Source organism: Portunus trituberculatus, chromosome 32 (assembly GCF_017591435.1).
Source record: "Portunus trituberculatus isolate SZX2019 chromosome 32, ASM1759143v1, whole genome shotgun sequence".
Lineage (NCBI taxonomy): Eukaryota > Metazoa > Arthropoda > Malacostraca > Decapoda > Portunidae > Portunus > Portunus trituberculatus.
In genome coordinates, this window is record NC_059286.1 from 1,516,568 (window position 1) to 1,539,733 (window position 23,166).

Sequence of the window (23,166 nt, forward strand, 5' to 3'; positions counted from 1 at the left end):
TACTGTATATGTATATATATATATATATATATATATATATATATATATATATATATATATATATATATATATATATATACACACTTTTTAACCCATGTGGTATGTTGGGGACCAGCCCAGAACGCATTCCCCCATTTCCATTATTTCCTATGGGAAAATTAAGTCTGCTTAACAAATTTCCCTCTACGAACAGCTTTGACACTCCCTATCCTGTTCATTAAGCGGAGTATTACTGTATAGTACACTTAACCGGAAATTCGTTAGACGAACGTTCGTTAAGCAGAGTATTACTGTACATGAAAATAGTCATGTAAAAAAAAGTTTAAAGTACTGCGCAAAAGAAATGAACAAAATGTTTTTATTTACCTTTCACTCACTATGTATTCTATCAGATGATGTCCCTCCCGAGGCTAAGGGACAGTATAGGGATTTCAGGCCTTACTCATCATCCACTGAGTGGGTAGACGAGGATAAGACGTCGTCGTCTGCACTGTTGGAAGCAGATATGGAAGGGCCAGCTGTAGCAAGGTTGGCAAGTGTGACCAGGATGGCATGTCTGACTGGCTTGAAGAATGAGTAGATGGAGGACTGTTTGGTTTTTCTTGTTTTTTCATCATAGATTTCTTGATAAATCTTGACACTTTTCTCTACATCATGAGCCACTTTGCTACTCCTGGCAGGATTTGAGTCACATTTCTTCAGAATTTCCAGAGCTTTTTCGATACCACCGAGACATTCTCTAAGAGTTTTGATGTCCAGGCCACGCATAGGTTCTTCTTCCTCGTCTCCCTCTTTTTCTGTCTCCTGTGATGCCTTGTCTAGCTCTATAAGTTCATCATTTGAGAGAGGTTTAGCATGGCTTTCCAAAAGATCTTGAACATCATCATCAACTTCATTGAAGCCAACCCTATGGCACCGATTTACCATGTCATTTCTGATCGCACTGATGTCATCTTCAGCGAAGCCTGGGAAGTCATGCGTGCATTCTGGCCATACTTTATTCCACGCCAAGTTCATGGTAGACGTCTTCACTTCGCGAACCCATTTTTACATCTATTAGATAGGAATACGTTCCAGCTCAGTACGGAGGTCAGTCAAAAAAAGTAAACAAACTGGACAAGCCATGTATTAATGAAAATAAAAAAGATTGAGCAACAAAGTTTCGATAATAGAGAGGGTCTTTTTGGTAGTGAGGCACAACGAGAGTGGGGCATCCTGGCGTGTTTGGCTGTCGATCCAAATTTTAAGCAAATTCTCTCTCTGATCCATAATGAGTTCCCGATGTTTTTTGAGTAATTTCACCTGCATGCTTGAAGTATTAGCTGCTGCTTCCTTAATAATTACAAAATTCTTGAAGTAGCAACAGATGACTGAGGTAAATTAAGGGAACAGCTAATGGCTGATGAACCTTCTCTTAGCTCCTTCCTCTTGACTATATCAAGTTTCGTTTCCAATGTTAAACTTTTCCTGGCTCGTTTAACCTTAACCACTTCTTCACCACGATCTAAATTACGTTTCTGTGACATTTTGGACAGGGATTGGTATTAAATGTGGAGAATAATGTAAGTATATCACCGAGCACAAGGTTTCTCTATGTTTGTAGTGGCTGCATGAAAGTGACTGGTTCGTAGTTGGCCGCGGTGCGGCGTCACAATCACAGTAACAAGTTTGGTGGGAATTTTAAATATCGTAACTGCGAATTTTTTATCATAAATTGAAAAAATGGTAGTAATTGTCAACTATCGTATCTGCGAATTTATCGTAAACCAAACTATCGTAAAACAAGGACTTTCTTTATTTAATTTATATATTTTGACATTTAACTATTATTTTTCTTTTTGAAATATAATTTCTAAATTTATTTAAATTTATTTTATTGGTTTTTGGCAGAAAATTAATTCTATAACAAATATTTTGTTCTCAAATGAAAGTTTCTTTTGCCAAGTGTGCATAAAGTCAGAAATTTTGTGCATTGCACGAGTGATGGAAACAAAATGAGGGTGCACATAAAGGCGGAAACGCATTAACTGACACGTACCTGGCATATGGCATCAGTACTGACTGTGAGAGATTACAGGCCTAATAATCATAATTCTTTTTCATGATTCTTTTTTTCACATGTATGTACGGCAAGAATGTTAAAAGTTAGGTGTAATTTTAATTGTGTGAAATTATGTTTTACCTTAAGGAGTAACACTGTAAGGAACACAGCAAGTCTTGCCTATATCAAAATCAAGATTGCCAATTGTATGTTTTGTTTTGGTTCATGTGATGTATATCAGTCTTCCTGATTGGTGTCATTCTATTTAAATTACCAATAGGCAATCTAGCAACACATTACACAAGCAGAAAACATTTATCTTTCCTTATGATCTTCAGTTGGTCTTCTTGCTGTTGCCAGACACTTATAATTTCTTTGTAGGTGGTGGCCCAAGAGCCCTTGCTGCTGCTCTATTGCCATGCTCCTTGGAATAATCTACCACTTGTAGTTTGTAGGAGATTGTGTAGCTCAATCTGTAATGGTGAGGGTGTTGATATGTTTTGTTATGATCATGAACATGCTGTTACTCTTCACCACCAGATGGCATCGAGTCAGAGTGCTGATCAGCTGATATTTATAAACATGCATCACAGCCTCACAGGTTAGATTGCTTTAATTTTTACAATAATTTGTTTTTTAAGTGATAATATTGTCAACTCTCGCTAACTTAGACTAATCGGGGGATAGGTTGCTGGTCTGACAAATACAAATGTTTGACTTTAAAAAGTCTTTCCCTTTCCCCCCCACCATACACACACACACACGCACACACTGCATAGTGTAGTGGTTAGCACGCTTGACTCACAATCGAGAGGGCTGGGTTCGAGTCCCAGTGCAGCGAGGCAAATGGGCAAGCCTCTTAATGTGTGGGGTGTGTTCACCTAGTAGTAAATAGGTACAGGATGTAACTCGAGGGGTTGTGGCCTCGCTTTTCCGGTGTGTGGAGTGTGTTGTGGTCTCAGTTCTACCCGAAGATCGGTCTATGAGCTCTGAGCTTGCTCCATAATAGGGAAGACTGGCTGGGTGACCAGCAGGCGACCGAGGTGAATTACACACACACACACAAAAAAAAAAAAAAAAAAAAAAAAAAAAGTGTAGGCAGCTCAACTCAGACTTTAGGGGGATGATGCAGGATTTATTTATTTAATTTTTTGGGGTTTAAAAATTTTGTGATTTCTATTGTCTTCAAAATGGTGTAGTTTATTTTTTTATAATTAAATACCCTTCCCATATGGAAGCTATTTTTAAATGTCTCATGCAGTTGCATCATAGCATGATGTACTGCTTTCTAAAAAAAAAAAAGAAGAACCGATAGTGATCTGCTATGTAGGTGCCTTCAACCACCAGATGGGTTAATTATTTCACAGCAAGTTGGTCAACTGGAACATACTTTTCTGCACGTTTTGTAAATATTAAATGGTTTAATAAAATAGTTATAATCTATCTAAGAATGTACTCGTGGCATATAAGCTAAAAAAGTGGAAATGTTTATATATATGTAGAGTGCTCTTCTTTACCATCTCTATTTCTGGGACAAAAAATAGAAAAGATCATTAATAGGTAAAGCGTAGTTTTAATGCCTTTTTCTTTCCATAAAAATCAATATGAATTACATTCATACAGAAAATCACAACAATTAATAGTCTTAAGAAATTAACAGTATAGAGGATATTGTCTGACATGCACCAAGATTGTTCTATCGAAACGTAAACAAATCTAGCGTTTTAAGAGCCGTCCCCACCCTCGGTACACAACGACTTCACTATGGATAACACTATGGATATTAGTGAGGATGAACTTAGAAAATGGACAGTGCCAACTCTGAGAAACTTTCTGAGATCAAAAGGCATACCAAGTTCGCTTGTTGTGATTCAGTTAGGAAAATTCGGTTTCGGTAATGTTGACCAGGTTCGGCACAGACTCCGAAAATTGTTTTTTTTTTTGTAAATGCTACTCAGTGATATTTGCTCTACGCTTTTTGAGTGGAGCATTATCCTATGCAGAAACTCTGACAATTTTGTGATAAGGTATATATGTACTATTAGACTTACAAAAAATAATATGATGGGACACTGGTACATCCATACTTTGCACCATTAGGAAAATATCTTTGCATATTTTTATGTAATTTTCAATCAGACACATAGTGAAATAACCAAACGTTTATATTATGAGGAATGTAGGCATGAATATCAATATATATATTTTTCTAATAGGGCTTCCACAAGAGCGACAGTTCGGAGCGATAGGCAGGACCAACTTGTGAATTAAACCAGCTGGTGAACAATGAAAACTACACAGATCGCGACTGGTGCCATTTTCAAGTCAGAACCACAGGCATCTATCTTCCGCAGCTGATAGGAACACAGTACAGTAAGTCCTCGTTATACGGTAGTTCTTTATCCGGTAAATTCACAGTTACAGTATTTGGAAATTACTACCCTCGATTCAATATACGGTAAGAAAAATTCACAGATACAGTATCTTCTCATGTCATCCAAGAGGGCCCAGCGAAGGGGAGCAGGGGTGATGACGTCATCCATGCCACACCTCCCCGCCACTCACATTACTGACTTTAACTTGATCACCCGCGGAGCCTATTATCTCTTCCCCTTCTTTTTTTTCAACTGCATTACATATTACTTACATGCATTACTAATTAAATGAATAAATGGAATATTAAAGGGTCTATTCACATTTACAAAACTTACACAACGCCTTACTGTTATCTCTTTCAACAGGCAATAGCCACTCCTTCAGATCTGGCATGGATTCCCAGCTCTTTCTGTATTTCTGGGTGGTTGGCCACATGTTTGGGCGCGTTCAGCACTGCAGGAACAGTTATTAAAACAACCCGTTTCGCTTAGCAAGGAGGTGTAGGAGTTTCCTCAGGCAAGACGTGCTTAACACTGACTTCTGACATGTATCGTACTCGCATCTGAACTTCTTCTCACAGTACCGTACAAGGATCCTTGGTACCATACGTGATGTCGTGTAGAGACCCTGTACGGGACTCTAATGCGTTGTAGCAAATGTTTTGTAATCGAATGTTTAAATTTCTCATGTTTTTAAATTATGTTTGTAGGGGTCTGAAATGTTTACTGGTGGCTTAAGCAAAAAAAAAAAAAAAAAAAAAAAAAAAAAATATATATATATATATATATATATATATATATATATATATATATATATATATATATATATATAAGGTAGTTTTTTATTCAAAGACTTCAAAAAAGCCATTCTTCTTTAATGGGATGGTAAGTTACTAAACAGAAATCATCTTTTGGTCTTATTAGTAAAATATGGTAAACAATTCTCAAAATCCGCTAGAAAATCCACCAGATTCACTGAAAATCTGCTGTATTTTCCGCTAGGCGCTATAGCATAAATTTTTCCGCCATATGAAGATGAAATCCGCTAGAAATAGCGGATTTTCTGCTAATTTAGCAACACTGCGTGGGACTGAGTCATTGATAGCCCATTCATTAAATATTAGGGTTACTGGCCTGCATTCTGAATACCCAACGTCAGGTATCCTACTACGAAACTGGCGCGCTGATTTTTTAAACAGAAAACGGAAACCCGATGTTCGTGCGGGATTATCGGAAGAGTTGGCAGCCTTTGCTCACGATATTGGTAGACCTGAGCACATATAAACAAATCCACGTGCTACCTTTAGTTCGCCCACAGCTTCACCGCTATCATGAGTGTGCTGCCTCTTCTGTTCTCCTCCTCTCTCCACGAGAAAAAGCTGTCGCACTCTCGAATACTCAATGCCAGAGACTGTCTGAGGTGATAACTTCAAAGAAAATCCTGTTGGATCATTCTACAGGCTTCGAAGGGATAAGAAAAAAACAGAAAGCTTGGGAGGAAGTAGCTGCTGTGTGTGTGTGTGTGTGTGTGTGTGTGTGTTTCACTGTTTAGTCTGCTGCAGTCTCTGACGAGACAGCTAGACGTTACCCTACGGAACGAGCTCAGAGCTCATTATTTCCGATCTTCGGATAGGTGTGAGACCAGGCACACAACACACACCGGGACAACAAGATCACAACTCCTCGATTTACATCCCATACCTACTCACTGCTAGGTGAACAGGGGCTACACGTGAAAGGAGACACACACAAATGTGTGTGTGTGTGTGTGTGTGTGTGTATTTACCTAGTTGTATTTACCTAGTTGTAGTTTTACAGGGCCTGGGCTTTATGCTCGTGTGGCCCCGTCTCCATATCTACGCTTATCCAATCTTACTTTAAAAGTGTGCACACTCGTTGCAGACACTACTTCTTCATCTAAACTGTTCCACGTCTCAATACATCTCTGCGGGAAACTATATTTTTTAATATCTCTCAAACATCTTCCCTTTCTCAGCTTTTTACTATGCGATCTTGTGCTTGGTGTCATATTCTTCTCTCAGGATCAGTTTCTCATTATCCACTTGGTCCATTCCGTTGATCAATTTATAGACTTGTATCAGGTCTCCTCTCTCCTTCTTTGTTCCAAGGTTGGTAGATCCATAGCCTTTAGTCTCTCCTCATATGTCATCCCTTCAAGTTCTGGGACCATTCTTGTAGCCATTTTTGTAGCCTCTCCAATTTCCTTATGTGTTTCTTTTTATGAGGGGTCCACACTACTCCTGCATATTCCAATCTGGGTCTTATTATAGTATTTATCAATTTCTTCATCATTTCTTTGTCCATGTAGTGAAATGCTACTCCAATATTCCTCAGCAAATTATATGTTTCTCTAAAAATTCTATCAATATGGCTTACTGGTTGATTGTTTTCTTCCATCGTCACTCCTAAGTCCTTTTCCTTTTAACTTTCTCCAGTTCTACTCCATCTCCCATCTTATAGATTCCCACAGGTCGTCTTTCACTCTTTCCCATTTCCATGACATGGCTTTTGTTCACATTGAATTCCATTTCCACTTCTTACTCCATTCCCAGATCTTATTTAGGTCTTCTTGCAGTATTTCACAATCCTCCTTTTGCTTTATAACTCTGCACAGTTTCGTATCATCCGCAAACAAATTTATGTAGCTGTTCACTCCTTCTGGCATGTCGTTAATATAAATGAGGAAAAGTATTGGTGCCAATACTGACCCTGTGGCACTCCGCTTTCTACTGCTCTCCACTTGGACTTCATATCTTTAACTACCGTCCTTATTTCTCTCCCCCTCAAATAATTTTCTATCCATCTCAATGTGCTTCCTTTTAAGCCACCCTTCTCCTCTAACTTCCACAGTAATCTTGCATGTGGCACTTTGTCAAACGCCTTTTTAAATCCAAATAGATGCAGTCAACCCATCCCTCTCTCTTGTACTCTATCAACTATTCTAGAATAGAAACTCAATAAATTAGTTACACAAGACCGTCCTTTTCTAAAACCAAATTGGCTATTTGATATTAATTTGTTGTCTTCAAGGAACTCGATCCATTGTTTCTTTATTATTCTTTCACACATCTTGCATATTACACTAGTTAGTGATACCGGTCTGTAATTTAAAGGTTCTTCTTTCCTTCCACTCTTATATATGGGAACCACCTCAGCTCTTTTCCATTCTACTGGCACTGTTCCATTTTCTATTGAGCATTTTATGATGTTGTATATAGGACTTGCTAGTTCTTCCCTACATTCTTTCAGTATTCTGCCTGAGACTTCATCCGGTCCCATTGCCTTCTCTTCATCCAGTTCCTTCATTAACTCTTTTATTTCAAGCTTGGTTACTTTAATCTCTTTCATATAGATTGTCTCTCTATTACCCTGTGGTCTCTCAAATTTGGATTCTTTAGTAAAGACCTCCTGGAATTTTTTATTTAATAGTTCTGCCATACTTTTTGGGTCTTCCACCATCCCGTTCTCTCCTTTTAACCTTTCTATTGTTTCGTTTTGCCTAGTTTTTCCATTTATGAATCTATAGAACAATTTTGGTTGTTCCTTACATTTTTCGACAATATCTTTTCAAGTTCTTTTCCTCTTCCTTCCTCACCTTAACATATTCATTTCTCGCTGCCTTGAAGTTTTCCTTGTTTGTTGGATTCCTATTTCTCCTCCACCTTTTCCATGCTCCATCTCTTTTCTCCTTTGCCCTAGCACACCTTGCATTAAACCAATCTTTCTTTCCTTCTTCTTTTGGTCTATATTTTGGGACATATTCCTGACTCCTGTTTTGTATATTTCCAAAAATAAGTTATATTTGTCTTGCATTGTCTCTGAGTTTTCCATCTCCTCCCAGTTTACGTTTTAAAATAGTTCTTGAGATTCTCAATATCAGCCTTTCTGTAATTTAATCGGTCTCCTTTGTATGAATCGTCTCTATCTTCCTTTCCTTCTTCTATATCTATTTCTAATATTGCATGGTCACTCTTTCCCAATGGGCACTTATATCTTATATCGTCATTCATTTGTATACCCCTTGTAAAAACTAGGTCCAATCTCGCCGGCTTGTCGTTTCCTCTGAATCTTGTGCATTCCTTTACTCTCTGGTCCATCATATTGTCTATCATTAGGTTCAAGAATCTTTCTCCCAGGCTTCTTCCCCATACCACTTTCATAATTTTCCCAGTCCACTTCTTTACAGTTGAAATCTCCTACTAATATCACTTTTCTCCTTTCTTTAACGATTCTCATTAGACTCCTTATTGTGTCATCTATCATGTCTTTATATTCTTGATTGGTCCATGAATTTGTTTTTGGTGGCACATATGTTACAATGATTGTTAACTCTTTTTTATTAATATGCATCTTAATATACAATACTTCTGCTTTTCCTTCCCCACATTCCACTTGGTTGATCACTATCTCCTTCCTTAACATTATCATGACTCCTCCTCTTTTACCCACTCTGTCTCTTCTCCATACATTATACCTATTATCCAAATCTATTATGATTCCCTCATTTAGTTTTGTTTCAGCCAGGCATACAATATCTGGATTTTCTTTCCTTATGTAATCTCTTAATTCTAATTTACTTGATAAAACCCTGTTAGTGTTCGTATATATCATTTTTAGTTTTTTTAGTTAAACTTGTTCCACTTTTTTCTCTTCCTTCTCGTTTATATACCATTTCCTTATCCTGTCTCCTAGAATTCTCCAAAAAAATGCCTTCTTCTCCTCTTCTGACCTTTCATTATTCTTTTCCCTTACTGCTGCTGGCAGTTCATTGTATCTCTTCCTTTCTTCCTCATTTCTATTTTTCTTTATATAGATATCCTTACAGCCTTCTGTTTCTCTAAGTTTTGTTGTTCTATATAATATTTCTTCTGTTGCTGCTTGTGATTTTAGTAGTATTTTAATTGGTCTCGTTTTTCCTTCTTGATATGGTCCCATTCTGTTTATTTCTTCTACTTCCTCTTCCAAGTTCTGCCTATCTTCGTCATTAAGATTCTTCAGTAGGTCTTTGACTGATTTCATTTCTTCTTTTTCTCTTTTTGGTCTATATTTTATATTTTTTTCTTTTATTCCAAATATGACTACACTCTTCTTTTTTTCTGCAATTTCTCTAACTAGATTTTCTTTTGTCTTGAGGACTCCTATCATTTTGCTTGTCATATTTTCTTCTTTTTCTTTAAGTTGTTCTTGAATCACCTCCTGAAAATCAGCCTTTCTTATCTTGGACTCTCCATGCTTGTACTTCTTTTTTAATCACGTTCTGTACTCTTTCCTCTTCCTTGTTTACTAGATCCTTCAGCTTCTCCTTTTCTTTCTCGGCTTTACCGAGTCCTTCTTCCATCTGCTTCTTGTAGTTAGCTACTTCCTTTTTTAGTTCTTCGTTTTCCGCTCTTAGTCTAGCTTCATTTTCTTCCACTTTTCTTATCCTTTCTCTCAGTCTTATAAACTCCATTTCCTGTTCTTTATTCTCTTTCATTTCCATCTTCTCCTTTATCAGTTTATCTAGTTTACATTCAATATTTGACACTCTCTTAAGTAGTGACATAGTTGTTGTATCGAACCCTTCAAATTAGCGTTCTCCCTCACCAACATAGTCATCATCAGCCCCTTCTCTATTCTCATGTCTGCATTTGGATGGAATATCTTTTTCACTCATTATTCCTTAATAATTGATTTCATGGAGAAAAAAAAAAAAAAAAAAATGAGTCCACACTACCTGCCCAGGCCACTGTAAATACTATACAACAGGTGTAGTGAAGATCAGCTGATCATCGGAACTGCGCCAGTGCGTTCGCCCTCAACCGTGTCTCTCGAATGTGTGTGTGTGTGCATTTACCTAATTGTATTTACCTAATTGTAACATACGGGAAAGGAGCTATGCTTGTACTGTCCCGTCTCCATATCTACTAATGTCCAGCTTTTTCTTAAAATCATGAATATTCCTTGCGTTGACCACTTACACGTCTAAACTATTCCATGCTTCCACCCTTCTATGAGGGAAGCTATATTTTTTCACATCTCTCCTATAAGTGGCCATTTTTAGTTTTTTCCCATGCCCTCTCGACACTCTTTCATTCCACATACACAGATCTTCCCTATCCATTTTTTCCATGCCAATCATCACTCTGTATATTGCTATCAGGTCTCCCCTTTCTCTTCTGTTTTCCAGGGTCGGAAGTTGCATTCTGTTCAGTCTGTCTTCATAAGTCAAATCTCTTAAGTCAGGCACCATTTTGTTGCAGCCCTCTGTACTTTCTCTAGTTTCCTTATGTGTTTCTTTAAGTTCGGAGCCCACTGTATTGTTGCATATTCAAGCCTTGGTCTTATCATTCCAGTAATTATTTTCTTCATCATTTCTTCATCTAAATATCTGAACGCCACTCTTATGTTCCTCAATAAGTTCAATACTTCTCCAATTATTTTGTTTATATGTCTCTCTGGCAATAGGTCATTGGTAATTGTCACCCCAAGGTCTTTTCTTCATGACTGGTTTTATGTCTTCATTTCCTATCTTGTACATACTCCTGATTCTTCTTTCACTCTTGCCAAACTCTAATTTCATGCATTTTGTCGTGTTGAACTCCATTTGCCATGTACAGCTCCATTTCCATATTCTGTCCAAGTCTTCCTGGAGTAGTTCGCAATCTTTGTCACATCTCACTTTTCTTAACAATTTTGCATCGTCTGCAAATAGGCTCACATAACTGGACACCCCATCCACCATGTCATTTATGTAGACCGCAAACATTACTGGTGCCAACACTGATCCCTGTGGGACTCCACTCTCCACCAAGCCCCATTCTGATGGTCTGTCCTTAATTATTGTTCTCATTTCTCTTCCTACCAAAAAGTCTTCCATCCATTTTAGTAAACTGCCATGCACTCCTCCTACCATTTCAAGTTTCCAGATCAAAGGCCTTTTTTAAATCCAGATATATTCCATCAGCCCAACCATCTCTTTCCTGTATTACATCTATCACCCTCGAATAGTAACATATCAGGTGTGTGTATTTATTTACCTAATTGTATTTACCTAATTGTAACATACGGGAAAAGAGCTATGCTCGTACTGTCCCGTCTCCATATCTACTAATGTCCAGCTTTTTCTTAAAATCATGAATATTCCTTGCGTTGACCACTTCCACGTCTAAACTATTCCATGAGGGAAGCTATATTTTTTCACATCTCTCCTATAAGTGGCCATTTTTAGTTTTTTCCCATGCCCTCTCGACATTCTTTCATTCCACATACACAGATCTTCCCTATCCATTTTTTCCATGCCAATCATCACTCTGTATATTGCTATCAGGTCTCCCCTTTCTCTTCTGTTTTCCAGGGTCGGAAGTTGCATTCTGTTCAATCTGTCTTCATAAGTCAAATCTCTTAAGTCAGGCACCATTTTTGTTGCAGCCCTCTGTACTTTCTCTAGTTTCCTTATGTGTTTCTTTAAGTTCGAGCCCACTGTATTGTTGCATATTCAAGCCTTGGTCTTATCATTGCAGTAATTATTTTCTTCATCATTTCTTCATCTAAATATCTGACGCCACTCTTATGTTCCTCATTAAGTTCAATACTTCTCCAATTATTTTGTTTATATGTCTCTCTGGCGATAGGTCATTGGTAATTGTCACCCCAAGGTCTTTTTCTTCATGACTGGTTTTATGTCTTCATTTCCTATCTTGTACATACTCCTGATTCTTCTTTCACTCTTGCCAAACTCTAATTTCTTGCATTTTGTCGTGTTGAACTCCATTTGCCATGTACAGCTCCATTTCCATATTCTGTCCAAGTCTTCCTGGAGTAGTTCGCAATCTTTGTCACATCTCACTTTTCTTAACAATTTTGCATCGTCTGCAAATAGGCTCACATAACTGGACACCCCATCCACCATGTCATTTATGTAGACCGCGAACATTACTGGTACCAACACTGATCCCTGTGGAACTCCACTCTCCACCAAGCCCCATTCTGATGGTCTGTCCTTAATTATTGTTCTCATTTCTCTTCCTACCAAAAGTCTTCCATCCATTTTAGTAAACTGCCATGCACTCCTCCTACCATTTCAAGTTTCCAGATCAGTCTCCGGTGTGGTACCTTATCAAAGGCCTTTTTTAAATCCAGATATATTCCATCAGCCCAACCATCTCTTTCCTGTATTACATCTATCACCCTCGAATAGTAACATATCAGGTTTGTCGTGCATGAACGCCCTTTTCTAAAACCAAATTGACATTCACAAAGTATGTCATTTTTCTCCAAGAAGTCTGTCCATCTATTCTTCACCACCCTCTCACACATCTTAGCTACCACACTTGTAAGTGACACTGGTCTATAGTTCAATGGGTCTCTCTTGTTACCTGATTTATAAATTGGGACAATGTTAGCTCTTTTCCAGTCTTCACTACACCTTCCCTTAATGAGGCATCAATTACTTCACAAACTTTTTCTGCCAGTTGCTCCCTGCATTCTCTTAAAATCCATCCTGATACACCATCAGGTCCCACAGATTTTCTCACTTCTAAACTCCCCATCATATTCTTGATCTCCTCCACAGTTACTTGAAACTCCTTCATAATCCCTTTCTGTTCCATTACCAGTGGTTTGTCAAAAGCAGTCTCCTTTGTGAATACCTTCCGAAAGCATCCATTCATAGCCTCTGCCATTTCCCTGGGATCCTCACTGCATACTCCATTTACTTCTAAACTTTCAATACTTTCTCTATTTTTGATGTTGTTCACATGTCTGTAAAAAAGCCTTGGTTGGTCTTTACATTTATCAATTATATCCTTTTCTTGTTTCTTTCTTTCTTCTCTTCTAATCAACACATATTCATTTCTTGCTCTTTTGTAACTTTCCCACTGCTTAATCCGTCTTTTCCTTCTCCACCTCTTCCATGCATCCTCTTTTCTTGTTCTAGCCTTTTCACATCTATCGTTAAACCAGTCCTGCTTTCCAACTTCTCTATGTTGTCTTATTGGTACAAATTTTTCTCACCTTCTTTGTATATTTTTATAAATTCCTTCCACTTTTCATTTGCTCCTTAGCACTCTTGAATTTCATCCAATTTGTCTCTTGAAAGAATTTCTTTAGGTTTCCAAAATCTGTCTTGGCATAATTCCATCTTCCCACTTTATATTCTTCATTTCTTCTAGATTTCTCTTCGTCTATCACCTTGAACTCCAAAACTGCATGATCACTCTTTGCTAAAGGGCACTCCACCCTCATCTCCTCAATGACCATTGGCTCTGTACTAAAGACCAAGTCCAGTCTTGACGATGCTCCCTCTCCTCCAAACCTAGTATCTTCTTTGACCCACTGAGTTAACACATTTTCCATTGCCAGTGTCAATAGTGTATTTCCCATGTTGTCTCTGATCCTTCCATTGACCAGTCCTCCCAACACACCTCTTTACAATTAAAATCTCCCATCATTATAGTTCGTTCACAGCCACCCAACATTTCTTCCAGACATGTTCCTGTATCACTTATCATTTCTTCATATTCCTGTACTGACCATGCATTTGTCTTAGGTGGTACGTACACCACTATGTAGTGCCTCTTTTTCCTTCATTAGTTTCTGCTCTGATCTTTAGCACTTCTGCCTTTCCCATACCTTTTTCACTTGATCCACCTTTATATCTTTTTAACCAGCAACATCACTCCTCCTCCCATCTTACCTACTCTATTTCTTTTCCAAACATTATATTTCCTTCTCCAACCATCATCAGGTCTTCTCCTCTCTCAGTTTTGTTTCAGTAAGACCCACAATATCTGGGTTCTTGTCCTCAAGTAATCGTTGAGTTCTAAAATGATATCACTCCATTTATGTGTGTGTGTGTGTGTGTGTGTGTGTGTGTATTTACCTAATTGTATTTACCTAATTGTAACATACGGAAAAGAGCTATGCTCGTGTTGTCCCGTCTCCATATCTATTAATGTCCAGCTTTTCTTAAAATCATGAATATTCCTTGCGTTGACCACTTCCACGTCTAAACTATTCCATGCTTCCACCCTTCTATGAGGGAAGCTATATTTTTCACATCTCTCCTATAAGTGGCCATTTTAGTTTTTCCCATGCCCTCTCGACATTCTTCCATTCCACATACACAGATCTTCCCTATCCATTTTTCCATGCCAATCATCACTCTGTATATTGCTATCAGGTCTCCCCTTTCTCTTCTGTTTTCCAGGGTTGGAAGTTGCATTCTTTTCAGTCTGTCTTCATAAGTCAAATCTCTTAAGTCAGGCACCATTTTCGTTGCAGCCCTCTGTACTTTCTCTAGTTTCCTTATGTGTTTCTTTAAGTTCGGAGCCCACTGTATTGTTGCATATTCAAGCCTCGGTCTTATCATTGCAGTAATTATTTTCTTCATCATTTCTTCATCTAGATATACGAACGCCACTCTTATGTTCCTCAATAAGTTCAATACTTCTCCAATTATTTTGTTTATATGTCTCTCTGGCGATAGGTCATTGGTAATTGTCACCCCAAGGTCTTTTTCTTCATGACTGGTTTTATGTCTTCATTTCCTATCTTGTACATACTCCTGATTCTTCTTTCACTCTTGCCAAACTCTATTTTCTTGCATTTTGTCGTGTTGAACTCCATTTGCCATGTACAGCTCCATTTCCATATTCTGTCCAAGTCTTCCTGGAGTAGTTCGCAATCTTTGTCACATCTCACTTTTCTTAACAATTTTGCATCGTCTGCAAATAGGCTCACATAACTGGACACCCCATCCACCATGTCATTTATGTAGACTGCGAACATTACTGGTGCCAACACTGATCCCTGTGGAACTCCACTCTCCACCAATCCCCATTCTGATGGTCTGTCCTTAATTATTGTTCTCATTTCTCTTCCTACCAAAAGTCTTCCATCCATTTTAGTAAACTGCCATGCACTCCTCCTACCATTTCAAGTTTCCAGATCAGTCTCTGGTGTGGTACCTTATCAAAGGCCTTTTTAAATCCAGATATATTCCATCAGCCCAACCATCTCTTTCCTGTATTACATCTATCACCCTCGAATAGTAACATATCAGGTTTGTCGTGCATGAACGCCCTTTTCTAAAACCAAATTGACACTCACAAAGTATGTCATTTTTCTCCAAGAAGTCTGTCCATCTATTCTTCACCACCCTCTCACACATCTTAGCTACCACACTTGTAAGTGACACTGGTCTATAGTTCAATGGGTCTCTCTTGTTACCTGATTTATAGATTGGGACAATGTTAGCTCTTTTCCAGTCTTGGGGCACTACACCTTCCCTTAATGAGGCATCAATTACTTCACAAACTTTTTCTGCCAGTTGCTCCCTGCATTCTCTTAAAATCCATCCTGATACCCCATCAGGTCCCACAGCTTTTCTCACTTCTAAACTCCCCATCATGTTCTTGATCTCCTCCACAGTTACTTGAAACTCCTTCATAATCCCTTTCTGTTCCATTACCAGTGGTTTGTCAAAAGCAGTCTCCTTTGTGAATACCTTCCGAAAGCATCCATTCATAGCCTCTGCCATTTCCTGGGATCTTCACTGCATACTCCATTTACTTCTAAACTTTCAATACTTTCTCTATTTTTGATGTTGTTGTTCACATGTCTGTAAAAAGCCTTGGTTGGTCTTTACATTTATCAATTATATCCTTTTCTTGTTTCTTTCTTTCTTCTCTTCTAATCAACACATATTCATTTCTTGCTCTTTTGTAACTTTCCCACTGCTTAATCCGTCTTTTCCTTCTCCACCTCTTCCATGCATCCTCTTTTCTTGTTCTAGCCTTTTCACATCTATCGTTAAACCAGTCCTGCTTTCCAACTTCTCTATGTTGTCTTATTGGTACAAATTTTTCTCACCTTCTTTGTATATTTTTATAAATTCCTTCCACTTTTCATTTGCTCCTTAGCACTCTTGAATTTCATCCAATTTGTCTCTTGAAAGAATTTCTTTAGGTTTCCAAAATCTGTCTTGGCATAATTCCATCTTCCCACTTTATATTCTTCATTTCTTCTAGATTTCTCTTCGTCTATCACCTTGAACTCCAAAACTGCATGATCACTCTTTGCTAAAGGGCACTCCACCCTCATCTCCTCAATGACCATTGGCTCTGTACTAAAGACCAAGTCCAGTCTTGACGATGCTCCCTCTCCTCCAAACCTAGTATCTTCTTTGACCCACTGAGTTAACACATTTTCCATTGCCAGTGTCAATAGTGTATTTCCCATGTTGTCTCTGATCCTTCCATTGACCAGTCCTCCCAACACACCTCTTTACAATTAAAATCTCCCATCATTATAGTTCGTTCACAGCCACCCAACATTTCTTCCAGACATGTTCCTGTATCACTTATCATTTCTTCATATTCCTGTACTGACCATGCATTTGTCTTAGGTGGTACGTACACCACTATGTAGTGCCTCTTTTTCCTTCATTAGTTTCTGCTCTGATCTTTAGCACTTCTGCCTTTCCCATACCTTTTTCACTTGATCCACCTTTATATCTTTTTAACCAGCAACATCACTCCTCCTCCCATCTTACCTACTCTATTTCTTTTCCAAACGTTATATTTCCCTTCTCCAACCTTCATCAGGTCTTCTCCCTCTCTCAGTTTTGTTTCAGTAAGACCCACAATATCTGGGTTCTTGTCCCTCAAGTAATCGTTGAGTTCTAAAATCCCCGATATCACTCCATTTATGTTGGAATACATTACATTTCGCTCATATGTAAGTTTCTTTAGTCCTTTCTGTGTGTGTGTGTGTGTGTGTGTGTGTGTGTACATTTTAAATCAATTTCAGCTGTTGTATATTTCAGTGAAAACAAATAAATAAAACAAACAAATCTTGACCTCCATTTATTTTCATGACCTACACTTTGAGGTTAATATATAAATATATAAAACATTTCTTTCATGTCTTGTCCTTCACAGGAAAATATCATATAATTACATCCTACATGGTACTTGTATCTTGTATTGAGTCACATAACAATGTATCAAATGACAGATGCAATTGAGTTTAAGATTGAAATGATATGCATTACAATTTTGGGATAGAGGAAAGCATGTGTAATTTGGCACATTTTAAAACCAGTTATCAATTATGCGGCTCCGTAATACCAAGCCACTGGCAGCATTCTCAATGGGTACTGCTTGCTCAGCATTTATGTTTGGGATTGCATTTCCAAGTACCTCATCCATCTCATCAGGCATGGGAACATTGTGTAATCTAGCAATATTGTGCAAAATGACACATGACATAATTATTTGCTTAGTTGTGCTAAGTTTTGTCCGAACCTCTTTATTAAGGATGGCAAACCTGCGTTTCAGCACACCAAAAGCTCTTTCAATAACATTTCGGGTTTTAATGTGAGCTGTGTTATACTTCCGTTCTTTCTCAGTTGTTGGTGAAAGACGCGGAGTCAGCAAATATTTCCTGCATGGGTACCCAGAGTCACCCAGGAGATACCCACTTTAATTTCCCTCCTCTAACAGATGGCACACTCTTGAATTATCAAATACTCTGCTGTCATGCACACTACCTGGCCAGCTACATATTATGTTTCTAAATACTAGGTTATAATCACAAATCCCCATAAGATTAATGGCAAAGCAGCCCTTTTGTGATCTATAGAGTTCCGCATGATCACCTCCAGGGCTTATTATATTGATGTATGAGCCATCAATACAACCAATAGAACCTGGCATGCCAGCAATATTGAAGAAATTGGAGGCAAGGTCAGGAATGTCAGTTGGCTCTGGAAATTTTATGTAAGTCCGAGCTAGGGTACATAAAATGGTTGAGATACTTCTAACAATTTTACATACAGAGGCAGCAGACATCCCCAGGCAGTCAGCCATACATATCTGGAAGCTTCCTGTGGCAAAATACAACATTGCTTTGAGGAGCTGGAGGTATGCTGGAATACTACAACCTGTAGACATGACAAAAGAAAAATTATGTTAATTTCTCATCAAGAACAATTCCTAGGAATGAGAAATTAATGGAACTAGAATAATGTATCATTCAAGATAAAATCATTGTCTACAAGCAATTAAAGAAGTATGAAATATGCACCTGAGAACAAAGGTATACGTTGGTTTAGAGAAAAATGTTGAAGTCACGAGAAAAATGAGGAACAGAAGCAAGAAATAAAATAGAATTTACTTTACCTCGTCCATCCTTGGCTCTTGGCAAATCTGGTTCCACTTGGCCAAGAAGGGTGTGAATGCACTCCTTTGAGAGCCGGTACCTCTGAATGAACTCTTCCTCAGAGTATGCAGCAAAAGGGTTTTGGTGATCCTTGACCAGTCTCCTTGGCAACCTTGCTTCATCAGCATGATCAGCATGTTGAAGGTGCACAAGAGCAAGAATGCCAGCCTAAAAAGAAATTCATCTTCTTAAGTCCTCTCTCACAAAAAATACTAGCAAAATTAATGTTAATGGCCGCAGACTTCAAGGTTATAAATGGAGTTAAAGTTAGGTTAAGTTAGGTTAGGTTAGCTTAGCTTAGATTTGGTTAGGATAAGTTAGATTAGGATAGGTTAGGCTAGGTTACATTTTATACTATGTAGGTATATGTAGATATATAGGTTATGTAAGGTTAGGATAGGTTAGATTAGGTTAGGCCTTACCTAAACCTAATCTAACCTCTCCTAAAAATATGCTACTCTAACCTAACCTAACCTATCCAAACCTAACCTAACTTTAACTCCACTATTAACATTTACCATTAACAGATATGCCATATGATCAGAAATGGATCCCAAAAAATTATCCAAGTAATTCTCTGGGATCCTCAAATGATGAGATTGCATTGGGCTGGGGCTGGTTTTGGTTATGTGCAGACTCCTCCTGATTTACTATGCTCACTACAGTTATACCACGTTAGTTAAGAAATAAGCTATCCGGATAATGTACATTTTTACCTGTATGATTTATCAATAACAATGCCACAAAATGAAATGTCAACAAATATGGGAAGCAGAGCTAAAGCCTGCTGGCCTGAACCACTCACTGGCTGTCTGGCTAGCTGGCGGCTGTCAGAGACCTGTTCCATCATAATAACAATTAATTAAACTGCGTGAGATGGCTAAACTAATCAAAACAAAGTTAATTTACCATAAATAATCTTACCAAAACAACTTGACCCACAGCTATCTTGCAGCTGTTCTGCAAGCTTTTCTAACGACAAACAGCTTCCACACATATTATTTGGGCTCTGCATGTAATATTGACAAGTAATAGTGCTATACATACCATGGTTGAAGCTCCAGGGAGGTGTAGAGATGTTGGTAAGAAGTGAAGACAGGCTAGAAGCTTGCGCCACGGCAAAAGGCCCTTAGGCAGACGTCAAGTCCAAACACTAAGTTCTTTTAAATAGTTTAAGTACTGACAAAAATAATTGTATTCTTGTAATAATATGCTTAACCTCCATTATTACATATTTCCATACAATCATAACAATTTTCTGCCATGAATGAGAGGATAATACGTTCTCAAGCAAAATTCGTAGGTGCTTTCAGAGGGTGTCAGGCTCCCGATAGATTTCTCCCCGAACGTGTCAATATTTCTTTGGATTCAGACGCAGACGCCCGACATTTCGGGCTCCATGAGTGTTTAATAAATCAACTTCACCGGATTCGGAATGCGAGCCAGTAACCCTAATGTTTAATAAATGGGCTGTGAGTGAACACAGTGCAGTGGGCCGTGGGTGGCACGTAGCAGTGCGCTCTGGTGGTGAGGGGACAAAGTATGCCTCGCGGGGGAATTTTAATCGATTTTATGAGTACACATTGATTTTTTATTGATTTTAAGGCTCGGGGAAAAATGTGCCGGATACATGAAGTTGCCGGATACTCGAATGCCGGATAAGAGGGATTTTACTGTATCAAGTAAATAAATCTTTATTAAGATAAACATATAAGGATAAAAAACTTGGACAATCACCCTTCTTAACAGCAAGGTATAAAAAAAAATATCAAATTATTAAAACTGCCAAAGTCCTTCCATCTACTAAGATTACTAAGTTAACAAAGTCACAACTTCCCACTCCATAACACACTGTGGGAGGGATGAGGGCAGACACACAAAGAAAAGCTAGGTTTATGTGTCAGTCTCATGCTTACAATTATCCAGAAAATAAATCTTCTCCCTTTATATCTCTACCATACAGCCAAAAAACCCTAAAACCTCAGTGACTGCACACATGTCTTCTCATTTCCTGTCAACAATGCCCTCTCACAATAAGTGGGGCCTCCAAATTCCCACATCTCCCTTCAAAACATAACTCAACTCCACCACAAAGCATCCTGCAAAATGTGAGTTCTTTACCAGTCCTTGCTTGAATCACTCTCCCCACCTATCCCTTTTACCTCTTTCCTTCTTCTCTTACTTTTCTTCCTTCTCCATTCTTTTTGTTTTCTTCCTCTTCTTCCTTCTTCTTGTTGCTTTCCTCCTCCTCCTCCTCTCCCTCTCCTACAAGGAGAGGGAGAGGAGGAGAGAAGTCTGTGATTTTTTGTGATTTTGTGTCTTGTGCTCGCACCCAACCAAAAGAGTGTCCACACCCACACAGCCGATTCAGAACCAATGCTTTAGGGGTTACTATTGAATAGATCAAGTATATACATTGTGTACTAAAGAATACTTTTATCTTTTGCAATTTTCTTTCAATCTTTCTTTTTTTTCTAAGTGAGTAGGGCACTGGCCAAAAGCATCAATAAGACAAAAATATGAGAAAGAAAAAAATAAAAAGAGAAAAAATCCACTGAATAACTTAAGTACATATCATCATGAATTGAATTGAATTACACAATGATATAAAATAAATAATGGCCTGAAATGGCCTGAATTTTTCTTATCATTAGCAATGCCTCTTACACTGGATATAAAATGATGTAAAAATGCTTACTGTAAGTTTCCTCCACTTCCACATTCATAACTTATCATTGTCGACATATGAATTACCTGCAGTCAACCACCTACTTTGACTTGTACCTGAAATACATTCCACCTATGGGTTGAATAAGCCTAAGATATTTACAGCAAGCAACCCAGACACTGCAATGCTAAATCATGAACAAGGAAATAAAGGGAATTGGACATGTCTCTTTACACAAAAATAACATTTATTACTGTTAAGAAGGCTTTCGATGACTTATGTTCGACTAAACCTCAAACATAAGAAATTAACTATATTTTCACACATCAACAATCACTTACTTAATAAAATCCTGGATAATACTAGCTGGCACCTTCTGGAGGCGGTACACATCCCATCCGTAGCGCAGGAAGAGCTTGGCAAAATCTACCAGTGCAACATTGCTAGAGGTGAAAACATAATCTTCCCCATTGAAGAGACCAACAGACTCTGAACAGGGAGTGGTGTGGGAGAGCCCTATTGAGGAGATAAAACAGCTTTCATTAATTGGCAAAGTCTAAACCATAAATTTGTTATTACACATACTACTACCCATAATTATTAATTACGTACTGCTTAAATCCCCCTCATTCCTACAGCAAACTTACCCCATGTCTAACAGCCTGAAAAAAGAAATTAAAGAAATACTTGAGGTGCCCTTTCTCGTTTTCTTTGAGAAGACACCCAACCTGTTTTCTACTCCCAGGTACCACCTATCAGGCCAATTCCCTCATTTGCCTCTTTGTTGCCATGGGGCTTACATGTTGTCTTCAGCTCATCCCTTTCATCAGCTCGTTGTTGTTTCTTTCTTTTCAGCAGCGGTTGGGCTTGCCTGTCATCGCTCCTTAGTTTGTCTTTCTTCTGCAGAGAGATTGCGTATTATTATGTCACGTACATGTGTGAAGTGTTCTCGTTCCCTACCGTCACTTACGGTGAACCCTTATGGGGAGTGTCTGTCATGTAGTGACGTATTTTGTAGCCTTGCTTCCCGTGATTCCTGCAAGACCTTGTCCCACGACCAATTTCTACGTCTTATGGATAGTATTAAAGATTGTACTGAGAGGAGGAAGGCTTCTTCTTCCGGTAAGCGTAAGTCTTCCCCTTTGTCACAGCAGCTGCATAATGTTCAAATGTTCTTCCCCTTCATCACAGCAGCTGCATAAATGCATGTGTAGAATGGAAGAGATGTTGGACTGGCTTTCCCTCTTTCCTCTTCCCAGGGTTCCTCCCTTCTCTGGTTTCCAGTTTCTGGCTTCATAAGTAGATGATTCCCAGCCCAGTACAAGCAAGGCTATACAAAGGCCAGGACAAGCTGGACCAGTTGGTGCCACCAGTCCAGAGATTGAGATAGTACTGGCATCTGCTGCGGGCAAAACTACTTCAGGTGGCTGTTTTGCCTTGGTTCCTGGCACAGGTAAGGCAGTGCAGGGTGCCCTTGGTACTTTATGCACTGTTTATGTGGGTAGGGTTGGCGACAGCCATCGGTCTACCATGCCCAACGGCCGCCCCACTACCTGGGATACAGAGGTTGGTATTTGCAATACAATTCCCATGGCCTGGCAGCCAGACTCCTATTTGGGATATTGATGGTGGCGTCTGCCATACGGCTTCCATGCCTGGCAGCCAGCCTCCTATGCCCTCCTGTGGTTTTATCCGCAGTATAGGTAAGGAAATGCCCGGAGCTCCTGGTATCTTTGGCAGTGTTACGGGGATGGGGTTGGCAATAGCCATTGGTCTACCTTGCCCAGTGTCTGCCCCACTTCCCAGAAAATGGAGATCAGCATCTGCCATACAGCTCCCATGCCTGGCAGCCAGACTCT

At 38.8% G+C, this 23,166-nt stretch overlaps 1 pseudogene; it reads right to left on the reverse strand.

Moving 5' to 3' along the window:
- Positions 1-17,269: 17,269 nt before the first annotated feature.
- Positions 17,270-21,791, reverse strand: LOC123512013 (annotated as a pseudogene).
- Positions 21,792-23,166: the final 1,375 nt, after the last annotated feature.